We start from the raw sequence: 15,589 nt of genomic DNA, 5'->3' as shown, positions 1-15,589 counted from the left end.
TAGTGTCATGAGCCCCTCATCCTTCCAGAATGTCAGTGAGAAACGGGTGCTGGAGATTCGGTGCCACTGGCCCAAAGCCCCCATCATCCTAGTTGGATCTCAGGGAAGGTATCAAAGTCCTCATTGATTTGGGCAATTACAAGAGAAGCCAGTGCCTGAACAGGTGGCTAAGCTGTGCACTGAAATCAAAGCTGCCTTTTCCATTGAGTGTTCTGCCTTGACTCAGAAAAGACCTCAAAGATGTCTTTGATGAAGCCGTCGTCGCTGGCATTCAATACTCAGACACTCAGCAACAGCCAAAGAAGTCTAAAAGCAGGACTCCAGACAAAGTGAAAAACCTCTCCAAGTCCTGGTGGAAGAAGTACTGCTGTTTCCTATGATGCTGGCAAGATGCTCAGAAAGACTATATTCCAATGAAACAGATACAAGAAGCTATATTAGCTGAAATGACTCCTTTTCGTTGTTGAATCCGTGTAGAGAATGTGTGGGCACTTGGATTCTAGGAGAAGCTCTCAATTTATGTATTCTTTCTTGCCTTTCATTTTTTTGTTGTTTGTTTGAATTTGGGGATAGAAACTTATGCAAGCTATTTTTGAAGTAAGTTGAAAATGTTTCAAAGCTCTGGAAATTTAGAGCTTGAGACCTGTTGATTAATTGATATGTAATATGAAGAAGACAGCTCAAATCTGGATATGTCAAGAATGAAATTTTGCTATATTATAGTGTACAGAAGAACAAAAGAGAGAATTCTCTCTTGATTAAGGGCTACTTAATGCACAGTGTATTATGTACATGGTCAACCATGGTAAGAATAATTCTTAGCTTTGCAACTCCATGCAAACCATACCTTTTGTTTTTAAAGAGAAAAAATCCAAGAAAAAATGAGAGATCTCTGCATACGAACCCTCAGACCAGTCACTTTTGTTATTTACTAACACCCAGTTGCTTGAGACTTAAAAACAACCAACAGAAACATCCCACTGACTATATGGCAGAAAAGAAAACCTGTTTATGGCATTTTTCACTGTTAGACCAGTTGTGTCAACACTGTGTGAACATAACCAAAGTCCCATGCAGAGGAAAGCAAGTGCTGGTCAATAGTTCTGATATTTTTCTTTAGGGAGTGATTCATGTTGAGATCAGAATGTAATATTTGCTTTCAGTACTGTAATGTGTGCAACAACCTGCCTAAATCCCAGATTAAGGTGGGATTCTCTCAGGAGCACCTCTCTGAAATTTTTTTTTTTTGAGGCAGAGTCCAGCTCTGTCACCATGGCTAGAGTGCCATGGCATCAGCCTAGCTCACACCAACCTCAAACTCCTGGGCTCAAGCAATCTTACTGCCTCAGCCCCCCAAGTAGGTGGGACTACAGGCATGCACCACTAGGCCTGGCTAACTTTTTGTATATATTTTTAGTTGTCTGGCTAATTTCTTTCTATTTTTTAGTAGAGAAGGGGGTCTCACTCCGGCTCAGGCTGGTCTCGAACTCCTGAGCTCAAACGATCTGCCTGCCTCGGCCTCCCAGAGTGCTAGGATTATAGGCGTGAGCCACCATGCTGGCCCTGAATTGTTTTTAACCTTCCATATGCAAGTTGTCCCATCTGCAGGGAAGAGCACTCTTGCAAGACTGACAGCAAATGTTTGTGGGACACAAAACGTATCTTTTTTTTTCTTGACATGTCAGCCAAAATGTACTTCTGTGCATACACACCCATACGCATGCACACACGTGCACACACGTATGTATGTATGTGTGGGTGTACTTGCTGCTGATTAAGGCTTTGAAACAGCTAATGGGAAAAAGCATGGCCCCAAATCAGATGTTAAGGAAGATTCACTGCTTTTTCTCATTGACACGTTTTTGAACAGACATCTTATTGATTTTCCCCTAGATGTGATTTTAAGTGTATCTTTTTTTTTTTTTTTTGAGACAGAGTCTCACTCTGCTGCCCAGGCTAGAGTGCCATGCCATCAGCCTGGCTCACAGCAACCTCTAACTCCTGGGCTCAAGCAATCCTCCTGCCTCAGCCTCCCAAGTAGCTGGGACTACAGGCATGGGCCACCATGCCTGGCTAATTTTTTATATATATTTGTAGTTGTCCAGATAATTTATTTTTATTTTTAGTAGGGATGGGGTCTCACTCTTGCTCAGTGTGGTCTTGAAGTCCTGACCTCAAGCCTCAGCCTCCCAGAGTGCTAGGATTACAGGGGTGAGCCACCATGCCCAGCCTAAGTATATCTTAATATACACACTTGTGAGACCATTTTATTTTTATTTTATTATTTTTTTAAGATAGTTAAAAAGTTTATTTTATCCTTTAGAAGGACAGAGAGAATGAGAGAGAGAGAGAGAGAGAGAGAAATAGGGGAGAAGAGGGCAGGGAGACAGCATGGCATCCAAAGAAAGAGAAGGGGCCGGGCGCGGTGGCTCACGCCTGTAATCCTAGCACTCTGGGAGGCCGAGGCGGGTGGATTGCTCAAGGTCAGGAGTTCAAGACCAGCCTGAGCGAGACCCCGTCTCTACTAAAAATAGAAAGACATTATATGGACAACTAAAAAAAAAAATCTATACAGAAAAAATTAGCCGGGCATAGTGGCGCATGCCTGTAGTCCCAGCTACTCGGGAGGCTGAGGCAGTAGGATCGCTTAAGCCGAGGAGTCTGAGGTTGCTGTGAGCTAAGCTGACGCCACGGCACTCACTCTAGCCTGGGCAACAAAGTGAGACTCTGTCTCAACAAAAAAAAAAAACAAAGAAAGAGAAGGAAGATGCCAGCGGTGATGCCAAGTGGCTCCATGATTTTAAGGGGGACAAAGAGGAAAAACAAATAGTGATGGCTGTCACTTGGTAACAAAAGAAGCAGCAGGTAGATAACAAAAAACTGCAAGGATGTCAAAGTCCAAGACTTGGTTTCCTGCCTTTCCTTGGAGAAGGAATTGTAGTAGACGATGTGACTCTGTCCTCATGATATGGTTTAGACTGTAGCTCATTTTCTCCTGCTGTTTACTCAGTAACTGTAAAAACAGATTCTCAAAAAACAATTTTGAAAGAGAGAGATTTACATCTCTTTTCTGCCCATTCGGGTTTCTTCAGAGGTTGTGCAAAACAGAACTCCTGCAGGGTGCCTGTTAGTGAGAAAACGCACAGGACTGATCCTTAACTGTTACCAGGATGTTGTGGGATTAGGTATTTTCCTGTCATTTTTGCAAGGCCGCCCCTTTCCTACACACTCTATGATATTCCCAGCGTGTGTTAAAGGATCAGCTGAGCAGGGAGGGCCCTCTGTTTGCCTAAGCACAAAGAATCCTGAAGTGGAGACTGAGGCCCAGACCAGAGTGTGGCCTGCCCAAGGTTAAACTACAAGTCAGTGTCCACCCCCAAATTAGAACCCAGGGCTCTTGCCCTTCAGTCCCGCACTGCGTTCTCAGCGCTTCTAGTCTGGGGCCCCTAGGTGGGGGGCAGGGCTGACGGGTGGTTGTGGTGGGGTCACAGCTGGACTGAGATCTTCGGGTGAGACTAGGAAGATGAGCAGGAGGCTTACAGAGTGATGTAGGTCACAGGGAGAGGAAGAGTTCTGGCTCCAGAAGCAGCTAGTGCAAGAGAGACTACAGACTGAACAGATGGGATCTACTTTCTGAGCCCCCATCCCCAGCACAGGGCGCCGGCTGCCCCCATGAGAGCCCGTGCATGGTAAAGGCACAGGGGGTGAAAGCCAAAGGAGCTCTGGCCTAGACTTGGGTGGTCCCTGCTCTGTGACTTGGGGCATGGCCTCAATCTGTGCCAAACTGATTCCGTATAGATTACACTGGCTCCATTTTAAAACAAAACAGAAAATAAAATGAACATTTCTTGAAACCGGTTAAAACAGCCAGTTAAATCCACAGATGGGGCCGGACGCGGTGGCTCACGCCTGTAATCCTAGCACTCTGGGAGGCCAAGGCGGGTGGATCACTCGAGGTCAGGAGTTCAATACCAGCCTGAGCAAGAGCAAGACGTCGTCTCTACTAAAAATAGAAAGAAATTAGCTGGACAGCTAAAAATATATATAGAAAAAAATTAGCCGGGCATGGTGGCAGATGCCTGTAGTCCCAGCTACTCGGGAGGCTGAGGCAGAAGGATTGCTTAAGCCCAAGAGTTTGAGGTTGCTGTGAGCTAGGCTGACATCACGGCACTCTAGCCAGGGTGACAGAGCGGGAGTCTGTCTCAAAAAAAATAAAATAAAATAAAATAAAATCCAATTTGTGTTTTCCTACAGGAAAAGTGAAAAGATAAGGTTATACGTTAGGAGATGGGCTTCTTTTATTCCTGTTAATAAATAAGATGAGTAAGTTTCTTTGTTTGGCAAAGGTTAATCCTTAAACCACCAAGATATATAGACTGTTAACTATTGATTTTTCAGCACATCAAAATTGTTATTGGTCATAATTTTCTGAAGCATTTAGTTACAACCTGAGGGAGTCAAATTATTTGTGGAAATGCCGAAAATAGACCTAATTAAACACATCTCATCCTGCTGTGCCTGGCTCATCTATTTGTGGAATGCTAGGTTTCCCAGTCTGGGCTTTGGCTGCCCGGGGTGCAGGATGGGGAGAGAAGATGAGTTATTTCACTGGCAAATAATTTTACACATTATTTTTATATTAAATCAAATGGCATGGAGTACAATGCAGATTAATTCTCTCTCTCTCTCTCTCTCTTTTTTTTTTTTTTTTTTTTTGAGACAGAATCTGGCTCTGTTGTCTGGGCTAGAGTGCCGTGGCATCAGCCTAGCTCACAGCAACCTCAAACTCCTGGGCTTAAGCGATCCTCCTGCCTTAGCCTCCCGAGTAGCTGGGACTACAATTATGCACCACCATGCCTGGCTAATTTTTTGTATATACTTTTAGTTCTCCGGCTAATTTCTTTCTATTTTTTAGTAGAGATGGGGTCTCACTCTTGCTGAGGCTGTTCTCGAACTCCTGACCTCGAGTGATCCACCCGCCTCGGCCTCCCAGAGTGCTAGGATTACAGGCGTGAGCCACCGTGCCTGGCCCAGATTAATTCTTGAGATAGAACACAAAACTTGCAAGAAGTTTTATGCATGTGACAGTATTTGGGGCTGTACTTGGTCCCCCTGAAGGGGCCCGCAGCACACTCTGCCTTTAGGCCACTGGTGGCCAGTGGTTAGTGGACACCTGTGTAGCCCAGTTCTGGAAGCTTTATGCAAGCAGCGTAATTTAACCAGGCTTGATACAGTTTGGACCGTTAGTGCTAAAATTCTCCTGCATTGATATTTAAATGAAACAGTTTTTAAAAAATATGTTGCTGTATTTTATAGAATAGTAAAGGTATGATTGTATTTGAGATTTTTTTCATTTTTCTTTGTGCAAATAGAGTTTTGGGCTGAAAATTTTTTGTATGTGTTTGAGTTAAATATAAAAAGTTGGTTCGTTTCAAAGCTCAAAAATTGTTCAACTTGCAGCTTGGTATTGCAGATAAGATTTTATAAGAACTTTGCTTTAGAGAATGCCAGTCTGGCTAAACTCCTACAGTCTAGGCAAATGTCATAATTTAAAAAATACCATATATTCCAAAACTACCATGTATGTATAAATGGACCTTTTGTAACCTTGTTTTCTGCTTGACAGACTTAAGAGAAACTACCCAGGTATTACATGAGCCAAAATGAGAGCAAGGTCTTCTCTCCAGACTGTGTAACCTGGTGCCTTACCAAGTTGTGCTCTTCTGTTTTCCTGTGCAAATGATGTTGAGCAGAATGACATACTTGAAAATGCTATAAATGAGATGGTATGAAATAAATTCTGACCTATGGATATACCTGCTTTTCCCTTTTCTACCAGATAATTTTGTTGGGAGTGTTCAGCCACATCTTGAAGCAGCACCAGTTGGGAAGCATCTTGGTGTGCCCTCAGGGGACTTGTGGGAATGCATCTCTAAGCAACTTTTGTTTCTTGAGACAGGGCCTCGCTCTGTTGCCCAGGCTGGAGTGCAGTGGCACGATCAGAGCTCACTGCGGTCTTGAACTCTTGGACTCAAGAGATCCTCCTGCCTCAGGCTCCCAAGTTGCTGGGATTACAGGCATAAGCCACTGCGCCTGGACCCTAACCACTATTAAATGCTTATTAAATCTGGGTTTTTGAGAATTCTGGGATCACTGTCTGATGACAACCATTTTCTGACTCTGCATTCCTAACAGATCATGTGCTGGTGTCCCAGTGTGTTGGAAGGAGCACTGTTCTTGGAGCCAGAAGTTCAGGCTCAGAGAAGCACTAGTGTGGAATGAAACAGACCGGCTGGGTGCGGTGGCTCACGCCTGTAATCCTAGCACCTTGGGAAGCCAAGGGGGGAGGATTGCTTGAGGTGAGGAGTTTGAGACTGGCCTGGTCACTATAGCAAGACTCCTGTCTCTACCAAAAATACGAAAACTTACCTGGGCATGAGATGCACACCTGTAGTCCCAGCTACTCAGGAAGCTGGGGCAGAAGGATCATTTGAGCCCAGGAATTTGAGGCTACAGTGAGCTAAGATCGCACCACTGCACTCTAGTCTGGGAGACAGTAAGACTCTATCTCAAAAAAATTAAAAAATGAAAGAAACTGAGATGGCCAGAGATCTGAGCCCAGTTCCCCCTGTGTAAACAGTTCTGCCTTTCTCCCCAGGCCGTGTAAATCCTGAGCGATCCAGGATCTGTAAATCACCACGAATGGGGGTAGGAGTCAAAGGCACCAGGAGCCCCATGTGATTTCTTCAGGTTCCTTGAAGTGAGTCTTATTAGATGACCAGCATGCAGACTTTGTATCAGGGACTCCAGGGAATAGGACCCTGGGGAGATGGCCATTCGGAGGGGCTGGAAGACTTCCTGCTCTCACCCTCCAGCCTCAAGACCATCTAGTGAAGGATGGACCCAGCCACTTTGTTCCCTATTACGCCAACAGAGGCCAGGCTACAACTTTCATGAGCATCCATTGGACATTCAGCCCCAGTGGGTGGAAATACTGTGCGGATAGCAACTAAAACTACTGGACTGCTTAATGCCACATGTGGTGGGAGGCGTGACAGCCTGCTGGCTTCCCGGCCTCCATGGAGCAGCTGTTGTACCCCAGAGGGACTCAGAGGCTTCTCCTCACCCAGCCCCAACCTGCCCGCCATGTCCTGGCCAGGCCTGCCCAGGACACATCAGCAGAGCGCCCAGTCCCTGTGCTCACTGGAGTGTTTACAGGACCCAAGGGAGGGAGGGATTGAGAAGTGTCTGGGAGAAAAGTGTTCTAAAAGGAAAGAAGGTTTGAGGGCCATGAGGCAGAGGGTGTGTGGTGTGTCCTGGAGGCCAGTCTGGATAGGACAGGGGTACAGGGAGAAGCAGGAGGACGTGGAGAATGTGACAGTGTGGAGGGGATGGTGGCAGTGGCAGGGAGGGCAGGGGAGGCTGGGCTCTGGAGTCAGGAGGTTTGGGCTTGAATCCCAGCTCTGCCACTCACTGGTTGTGATTCCTTGAGCTACTTAACCTCTAACCCCTTTCTGTGTAAGCTTTCCGACCCCTGAAGGGGAAAAGCATGACACCTGCCCCAGTGGATTGAAGACAGGATCCAATGAGGTTATGAATGGAAAGTGCTAGTATACGGTAAGTGCTCAGTCAATGCTCACTCTGTTTGGTCTCCTTATAGACCTGGTCAAGGACTCCTTTTTTTGTATTTATTTATTTATTGGTTTTTGTTTTTTATTTTTCAGTTGCCCAGCTAATTTCTTTCCTTTTTTTTTTTAGTAGAGACAGGGGTCTCACTCTTGCTGAGGCTGGTCTTGAACTCCTGACCTCAAGTGATCCATCCACCTTGGCCTCCCAGAGTGCTAGGATTACAGGCATGAGCCACCACGCCTCGCTCAAGGACTTCTTTAATTTCCTTCACAGCAGGATCCCCAGTGGGTCAGCTCAGGTCCCCGAGAGCATCCCACTGAGGTGACAATTGGCTTCTAATAGTTTCCATCTTCATCTCTATTAAATTTTATGAGGCTTACACTTTTTTATGGGTAATAGCCCATTCATGTCTTCATTTCCACTCACTTTTATAAAACTAGAGCAAAATTATATAGATTACTTGAGTAGTTGCACGGTCTGGCTCTGTGGAGCAGAGCGGCTGCTACCCGGTGGGACCGTGGGGCAGGCTAGCCTTCTGAACACCCACGAGCTGATCCTGCAGGGGGTGAAGCAGCCAAGTCTGAATTCAGTGTACAAAAAGGGAGTCGGCAGCTATAAGAAATAATGAAGATACGACATCTCTATGGTTCTCCTGGAGAGAGTTGGAGCCCATTATATTAAGTGAAGTATCCCAAGAATGGAAAAACAAGCATCACATGTACTCACCAGAAAATTGGTTTCCCTGATCATCATCTAAATACACATCTGGGAACGATACCAATCGGATATCAGACTGAGGTGGGGGGTGGGGGAGGGGATGGGGGTATGCCTACATAATGAGTGCATTGCGCACCGTTTGGGGAATGGTCATGCTTGAAGGTGCTGACTCAGGAAGGGGGGGTCGGGAAGGGGGGGATATATACCTACATGATGGGTGCAACGCGCACTACCTGGGGAACAGACACGCCTGGAGCTTTGACTTGGGGGGAAAGGTGGTACATGGGCAACGTATGTAACCTGCAATTCTGTATCCCCCATAATAATAAGATGAAATAAAAAAAAGATAAAAAAAAACCCAAAGTCTTTTATTGTTCTATATAAAGTTTAGGATTTTTTTTTCTATTTTTGTGAAGAATGTCATGGATATTTTGATAGGGATTGCATTGAATCTGTAAATTGTTTTGGGTATTATTGTCATTTTAACAATGTTAATTCTTTCAATCCATGAGCATGAAATACCTTTCCATTTCTTTGTATCCTCTTCAATTTCTTTCAATGTTTTATGGTTTTCCTTGTATAGATCTATTACTCCTTTGTTAAATTAATTCCTAGTTATTTTATATTCTTTGCACCTATTTGTAAACAAATTTTTTTAATTTTCAGATTGCTTGCTGGTGGTATATATAAATGCTACTGATTTTTATATGTTGATTCTGTATCCTGAAAATTTACTGAATTCATTTACCAGTTAAAAAAAAGGGGGGGAGTCGGTGGGCAAGGTAGCAGTGCTGGCATTACGTGGAAATTGAGAATCTCCTGGGTTCCCCAGCCCTCTATATTGGGGTGTCCTTGACGCCTGTCATGCAAGAAGCTCTTGCTGCAGACTAGCACATTTTTACCCTTTTCCAGTTGTTTTTTAACAGCCTGAGTCACCCAACCACAGGTTTCCCTGTTGTCCAGCACAATGTCCAATCCTAACGGTAAAACCAAGTCTCGAAGAGGAACAGCATGCATATGAAAAAGGTGAGTCGTCAGGAACCTGGTATCTATCTTTAAAAAGAGAACATTCTGGAGCAGAATATCCCATTTCCCTTTGGTACTCTCCTCCTGAACGTCCCATGGTACTTCAGACTTAACTTACTGTATTAGTTTCCTGTGGCTGCTGGAACAAATTACTACCAATAGCAGCTGAAAACAACACAGATGTATTGCTTTATAGTCTGGAGATGAGAAATCTGACATGGGTCTCACTGCACTAAAATCAAAGTGTCAGCAGGGCTGTGTTGCTTTCTGGAATCTCTGAGGGGGGGATTCTGTTTTCTTGCCTTGAATTTGGGTACCAAAAATGCCTGGCTTTGCACAAGATGGAAACATTTTCCATATGGCTTTTTTTTTTTTTTAAATATTTCCTGTCAGGTCTCTCGCCATGTAACGTTTATAGATGCCTCATTAAACTACTGCTGGAAGAACTCCAACTGGTCGTGTCGTACTTGCTGGCAACTGCGGCGCGACAAGTGGTGCCGAGACCCGGGAACTCTCGCACCAGGCGGAGACGACCTCATTAGAGGTGAGTTCAGAACCGCAGTAGTAGAGGTAGAGTTGGACCCCCACCTTTGATCGTGCTTCACTATGGGAAATTCCCCGAGCGCCCAGCTGCTCCGTGCTCTACAGGAGCTTTTGACTGCACGAGAGTTGAAAATCCCCGAGCGTGTCTTACGGCATTTTATGCAGGAAGTAGATCGTGTGGCACCATGGTTTCTCCACTCGGGCTCTTTCACCGTTCCGAGCTGGGATAAATTAGAGAAGGACCTTCGCTGTGCCCATGCTACTGGGCCCCTTCGAGAGTGCGTCCTTCCTATTTGGGCATTGGTGCGCACCTGCCTAGAGGACTCTCCTTGTAGTATTCAAGTGCAGCAGGGGCAGCAAGCTCTGAGTGACTATCAAGATAGTATGTCAGAAAAGGATAAGGGTGGTCCGGACCGGCCGGGGCGTTCGAGAACCCGGTCGGAAGAAAAGCGGGGAGCCGCCTGCAAGGGAGGGCGCTCAGGAAGGCGACGGGGACGCCCGTTGCCCGGCCCGTTATCTAGGGAGGACGTGGCTTGTAAAATGGCCGCCCTCCGTCTGTCTTCGTCTTCTTCTTCTTCTTCCTCTTCTTTGTCCCGCTCTTCTTCCTCGTCTCGCGAGAGGGAGGCGGAGCTTTCTCCGGCCGATAAGGCCGACTTGGAGGAGGCGGTGGCGGCGTATGAGGCGGAGCGTTATCGCCCGCTTCCGTATGCCTCCGCCCCTCCCCCACCAGTAGAAGCATGGGCTGCCTGGGGCAAGCCTGAGGTCCTTAAGACTGATAACGGCCCGGCCTATACTTCCCGGGCCTTTCAACAATTTTGCCGCCATCTCGGCGTTACCCATCGCACTGGCTTGCCCTATAACCCCCAGGCCCAGGGCATTGTAGAACGCGCCCATGGCACAATCAAAGTCTACTTACAAAAACAAAAGGGGGAGGCTGGGGCTTTGGGCGGTGGCAGGTCTCCCAAATCTGCCCTATCTCTTACTCTATATACTTTAAATTTTTTGCTGCTGGATGACCGTGGTCGCTCGGCGGCAGATCGCCATGTGGATCCTGGCCCCCCCCTTTCCGAGCGGGTGATGTGGAAAGATGTGCTTTGTAATCAATGGAAAGGACCGGATCTGATTCTCAGCAGATCCAGGGGAGCTGTTTGTGTTTTTCCACAGGATGCCCCGGACCCTATCTGGGTTCCGACACGCCTCACGCGACGCCTCAGTCATCCTGCTGCTTCCTCGCCGGCTCCTGACGACGATGCTGTTGTGGCGGATTCTGTTTTCCCTGACCATGACCCTCCTCGCCCTGGGAGTGCTGTCCAGGGTGAAACGTCGTTGGGCCATCCTGCCTGTATTCCCGAGACCCCTGCCGGTGACCCATGATTCACACATATTCCCTCGACCTTTTACCACCAATGCCTCTTTGGGTCTTCCCTACCTCCCGTGGTCCAATGAGTCTGGGGAGGTTCCGGGCAATGATTCTTACACCCTTGCAGGGTCCCTATGCTTCACTACCCTTACAACGGACGCGGCTGCCAGGGCTGTGTATCACTTCAGTCCCGTATAACAACCTCTCTCGCGCAGCTAATCTATTACAGGGAACTTGGTCCTCCAATTTCTCTAGGCTAGCTGCTCAGCTTCAAGTGGAAATTACCCATATTAATTCTACCCGGTTAGATCCTATGTTCACTGATGGCCTCCTCCCAACCTTTCTATCTCTTCTCCGCAGTGTTCGGGAGTGGGCCGGTCTCGGGTCCCTGGACCTGCTGGGATGCCTTGGTTTGGGCCTCCTGTTCTGGGGACTCATGCGTGTTTGACGGCAACAACAGAGGGATCGGGCGGTCATGGCTCAAGCCTTTGCTGCCCTTCATGAGGGCTCCCCTCCTGGAGTGTGGATAAGCATGTTACATACGGACGGCAACTACCGCTCTTCCCCTTGACAGCATGGCGTGGCCCTTGCACCCCGAGGGCTTGTCCCCATTGCACCGGGAAGGGCGCGCGACCCCTGTTTTGTGGTCAGCCCTTGCACCTTCATGAGCTCTCGCTCATTGCACTGAAGAGTGGTGACCATACGCCCCTTGGTGAACTGTGACCCTAGATCCGGACTGGGGCTTCCGTTCACCATGAGGCAAAAACAAAAGGGGGAGCTGTGGGGAGCGGTCTAGGCCTCCTAGTGTACCCGCCCAGGACATGCGTAGTCAGGCCCTCCACCTATCCCTGTGGGACACGCTTGTGGGACACACCTATCCGGGGCTATAAAAGCAGCTTGCATTTCCTGTTCGAGGTCTCTCGCCATGTAACATTTGTAGATGCCTCATTAAACTACTGCTGGAAGAACTCCAAAAAAAAAAAAATAATAAAAAAAAAATAAATATTTCCTGTCAGTTAGCTAGAGATGTGATAGCAATTCGGCGTACACTGGTTGTTACTATGAAAAGTATTCCCCTAAAGGTGTGTATTCTTAAAGTCTAAACTTAAAGCACAAATAGAACTTAGACATTCTAGTATGTCCCTTAGTACATAAACTTTTAGAGAGATCACGTGCATCAATCTCTCTTTGACAGATGTTGCATAATAGTCAGTTTGGGCTTCAAGACAAGAACCAAATTGTTATGTAGCTGGTGGAAAAGAGTCACGTGCTTCAGGAGCAAACAGAAAAACTGACATCTTACCATGAAAATCAGAAAGCCTGACTGCTATTTGCTCTCCAATTTGTCGTGAGCTTAGACTATACAGAACCCAGCCGGCCAGTCCAGGGTTCCATTTTGCATCTGCTCACGTGTCTCGAGAGGCTCTCAATAGGAATTTAGAACTCTGTGATGTCTTTGATGTCATCAACCACAGCAATAACAACTGCAATAGTTAGATTGGCTTGATTCATTTATTTATCAAAAGTTATTGGTAAAAAAACAAAACAAAACAAAAAAAACACAGAACCGCCTCCCCCCAAAGTCATCCAGAATCTCCAAACTTCTTCCTCCCACTCTGATCCTCTTCCCCTGTGTGCTTCCCTCTCTTGGATCCTCTGGGGTTCCCAATGGTCATTCTGAAATGAAATCTCAGGCCAGAGCAGAAAGTTAGGAGGCCTGCACACGGGTTATTTTTGCACAGTAATGATCTAAAACCAGACACACCCACACACAGTCACTGATAAGTGGATTTTCAATGCACTTAATTTATCTACACAATTTACCTCCTTGAAAAGGAAACCCGTATACACTGTTGGAGGGAATGTAAACTAGTACAGCCACTATGGAAAGCACAACGGAGATTTCTCAAAAAACTAAAAATAGGCCAGACACGGTGGCTCATGCCTGTAATCCTAACACTCTAGGAGGCCGAGGAAGGTGGATTGTTTGAGCTCAGGAGTTCGAGACCAGCCTGAACAAGAGTGAGACCCCGTCTCTACTGGAAAAAAAAAAAAACCCAGAAAGAAATTAGCTGGACATCTAAAAATATATAGAAAAAATTAGCTGGGCTTGGTGGTGCATGCCTGTAGTCCCAGCTACTTGGGAGGCTGAGGCAGGAGGATTGCTTGAGCCCAGGAGTTTGAGGTTGCTGTGAGCTAGGCTGATGCCTGATGCCATGGTACTCTAGCCCGGACAACAGAGTGAGACTCTGTATCAACAACAACAACAAGAAAAAAAAATTAAAAATAGAATTATTTTATTCAGCAATCTCACTACTGGGTACCTCCCCACAGGAAAAGAAATCAATGTATCATAGGGACGCCTGCTCTCGCATGCTATTACAGCACTATTAACAACAGCAAGGATATGGAATCAATGTAAGTGTCCATCAATGAATGAATGGATAGAGAAAATGTGGTGTATGTGTACACAACAAAATATTATTCAGTCGTAAAAAGAAGAAAATCGTGTCATTTGCAGCAACATGGATGGAACTGGAAGTCATTATCTTAAGTGAAATAAGCTAGGCACAAAAAGACAAATATTACGTGTTCTCACTTATAGGTGGGAGATAAAAATTTTGAATACATGCAGGTAGTGAGTAGAAAAATAGATAACAGACTCCAAGCATTGGAAGGGGATGAGGAAGGCTGAAGAGCAGTGAGCTAAGGGGCACTAACGTACAGTAGATAGAAGGCATAAATTCAGTGTTTGATGGCAGATTAGGAGGACTATACTCAACAAAAGTGTACTGTCCTTGGATGACACACACCCTGAATACCCTGACTTGATTATTACATGTTACGTACATGTCACAAAATTTCTCGTGTACCCCATAACTTTGCACGAATAAAAAAATCTACCTTCTTTGTCACTTTATTTCAGTCTAAGGGGTGGGAATGAGAGCAGGGTTATTATATGAGTAGTTCTTACTTTTGTGACAACCTTGAATAATTTTTATGGTGGGCCCTGTGTGCCCAAGAGCCCACCCGAAGTTAGACAGTCCACTGCGGCCTGGCCACATGGTTACTTGGTGCAGATCTCCGACTCAGCCCCCCTTTCTTTACCCTTGCCCCTTGTCTAAATCACCTGACCTTCACCCCCAAAACTGATCAGGTGCTGCTGAAAGCCAAGTGTTTCTATTTCAAAGTGGAAAAAGTTGAAGGTGATCAATCATTAATTAGGCTAATAATTATTAAGCAAAAACAATACAAATGTTCCTTATAAAAATGTTGGTAGAGAAAACTAGGGAAAAGAGCTAGTTGATAGGTGAAGAAAATATTTTGGTAAATATTATACTATCTGAAATTTATGAACCACCTTCACTTATGGGGCATGAAAAATATTTCATCTATTGCCCTAACCTGCCCAAATCTTCTCTCGATCAAGCTGTGATATAAATGAATGAATAAATGCATCATCCCTTCTAACCCCACACGACACATGCTGGGCATGTATAGGATCGGTTGCTATTATCCTTATATAGTGGAGAGAGAAACAAAGAGACTAATTTGCTAAGGGACTTTGCCTGAGGAAGTGGTAGAACCCTTACTCCTTGAGGGTATTTTTTCAGCCTTCATTTCCCCTCTCCCTCTCTGCTCCTGTATGGAGAGGATATAGAAGAGCCCCTTACATCACCCAGTAGGGGGTTAGTGCTAGTTCAGTTGCCTGTTTCTGAATAACAAGCCCCCAACATGTAGTGGCTTTGAGCAGCAACTATTTATTCCTTCTTGTGATCCTGTGGGGAGATCAGGCTCTTCCAGGCAGTTCTTTTGCCCCATGTGTACGTGTGTGGTTGAGGGATGTGCAGCGGGGAGTCTGACTCTGGTGGGCCCTTTGAAGGCTCCCACCTTTAGGTCTCTCTGTCTAGGGCTCTGTGCCTGTGCACCCTCATCTTCAGTAGTCTAGACTGACTTTCCTCGCAGCGTGGAGACTAGACAGACCTCACCGGGGAGTGTGCCGAGAGAGACAGTTCCGGTGTGCGAGGGCTTCCCAAGCCTCTGTTTTCATCCCACTTGGTAACGTCCGTGGGGCAAAGCAAGCCCAGAGACAATGTTTGTGGGTGGGGGAAGGCGTTGCACAGGTCCGTGAGCACGGGGAGATGGTTTGCTTGGGGCCTGCCGACTAGATTAATGTGAGACCGGGAGGCGGGGGCTGCTAGGGCTGACACAGTCCATTGCTCGTGTCTATTTTGGGTAAAGAGAGGTGGAGCCTATACACTATTGTGTAGGTGGAAAACACAACAGGTTTAGCAGCCAGGGATTCTGGTGGTA

Source organism: Eulemur rufifrons, chromosome 30, assembly GCF_041146395.1.
Source record: "Eulemur rufifrons isolate Redbay chromosome 30, OSU_ERuf_1, whole genome shotgun sequence".
Classification (NCBI taxonomy): domain Eukaryota; kingdom Metazoa; phylum Chordata; class Mammalia; order Primates; family Lemuridae; genus Eulemur; species Eulemur rufifrons.
This window is presented reverse-complemented; position numbering follows the sequence as displayed.